General features: G+C 31.3%; 1 non-coding gene across 1 annotated transcript; it reads right to left on the bottom strand.

Moving 5' to 3' along the window:
* Window positions 1-560: 560 nt before the first annotated feature.
* On the bottom strand, window positions 561-667 carry LOC126004673 (U6 spliceosomal RNA). The gene has a single exon (XR_007493938.1). It is a non-coding gene; the product is annotated as a U6 spliceosomal RNA (small nuclear RNA).
* Between the last annotated feature and the right edge of the window lie 1215 nt (window positions 668-1882).

Below are 1882 nucleotides of genomic sequence, written 5' to 3'. Positions count from 1 at the left end.
GAACTTCTATTAAACCCAGCAATACCTCTTCTGGGAATATAACTTAGAAGCCCCCAAACACACAACTAAAAAAGCATTTGGATTACTATGTTTGTTGCAGCACTGCGACAAAATAATCAGAATCTGGAAACAACCCAACTGCCCAAGAACAGATGAATGGCTAAATAAACTCTGGTATATCTACACAACAAAATACTATGCAGATGTTAGGAGAAAATGAATTTAAAAAATTGCTCATATCTAAATTGACATGGAGAGTATCATGCTGAATGAAATGAGTCACAGGGAGTGGGACAGACATAAAATGATCACACTCATCTGTAGGATACTAAAACATAAAAACAAGAAAAAAAAAACCATAGTATGACCAAAAACAATAGAAAAGATGGGTTTAAAAATGAAGTTAAGATAGAGAAGGGACCATTGTGCCAATAATATTTGGAAATGACCACTCTGGACAAGAACTGGCAATTGAAAGTAAGTGAATTGATATATATATGTATATATATGTATATATAATGTCCTTACAGTAACAGTATTGTATATCTCATTCTTCTTTTTTAAATATGGAATGCTTCACAAATTTGCTTTTCATCCTTGCACAGGGGCCATGCTAATCTTTTCTGTATTGTTCCAATTTTAGTATATGTGCTGCCAAAGTGAGCATGTAAATCACATTCTTTAAAAGAAATAGAGAGAAAAAGATGACTGCCATAAAGGCAGGCTGGAGGTGGGAAAGGGGACAGGGGAAATTGGTGGCAGGAAATAAAAACTGGTGATGGGTATTGGATCATAGTTGACCAAAATTCAACTATCAATAATTTTTTGGCCATACTTGGTGGCTCTCAGGAGTTACTTCTGGTTCCCTGCTCAGAAATAACTCCTGGCAGACTCAGGGGACCATATGCAATGAGGAGGATATGCCACATGTAAGACAAAGGCCCCACCCACTGTGTTATTGCTCTGGCCCAACTATCAATTTTTTAAACTGTGTCTCCAATGCTATTTTAACAAAAATTAAAAAAAAATTCCCTAATACTTTTGTTAAATAATTATTTTTTTTTCTTTTTTCATCTAAGGCATTTGATATAGTTGACATTTAGCTTTAATTAACTTATTGGATGGCTTAAAGTTTTAAAAAAAATCTGTGTTTCTAACTATTTAAAGTAAATAATTTGCACGAGGTCATTTTTTCTCTCCCCCTATTTTATACTCCTAATTACTTTAATTTTAATTATTTTAACTAAATTTTATCAGACAAGAGAAATTATTTAGACCTTTCTACATGGTTTCACTGTTAATTATCAAGTTTTTTATATGCCGCTATTTCCTTCAACTCTTCTATTATCAATTCCAGTGATCTAAAGGACTTTTTGTTATTTCCTTTGGTTATTTGTTTTGGGGTCAGACCCAGTAGGGTTTGGGAGCTTCTTCTCAAGTTTTAGCATTTCTTCCTAAGTGTGCCAGAGATGGGACCTGGGATTTCTACATGTGAAGCATGAACTCCAACCTTTGTTATCTTCTCAGCTCTGGAGAATGTTTGAAATAAATATTTTAATTAAAATGAACTAATAAAAATGAACAAAATATTTTTAAATTTAGGTTATCTAAAGATTGATGCCTATATATCTAAAATTTTTATTACATCCTATTTTCCTCTATAGATTTTTATTTTACTTTAAAATATATTTCTTTAAAATATTATTTCAAAGTACTGTTTTAAATATAAAATATAATATAGTTATGATGTTTCTTCAGATTTTTTCTAAAGTTTGCAAAATCCTTCTATCTTTTTATCCAAATATGAGATACATATTCTTTTTTTTTTGTTCCCTAAAGTAAATCTACTTTATCAGGAGAATTCTCTGAAAACAGCATTTTG

Source organism: Suncus etruscus, chromosome 3 (assembly GCF_024139225.1).
Source record: "Suncus etruscus isolate mSunEtr1 chromosome 3, mSunEtr1.pri.cur, whole genome shotgun sequence".
Classification (NCBI taxonomy): Eukaryota; Metazoa; Chordata; class Mammalia; order Eulipotyphla; family Soricidae; genus Suncus; species Suncus etruscus.
The sequence above is the reverse complement of the archived record's forward strand: the minus strand, read 5'-3'. Positions and strand labels throughout refer to the sequence as shown.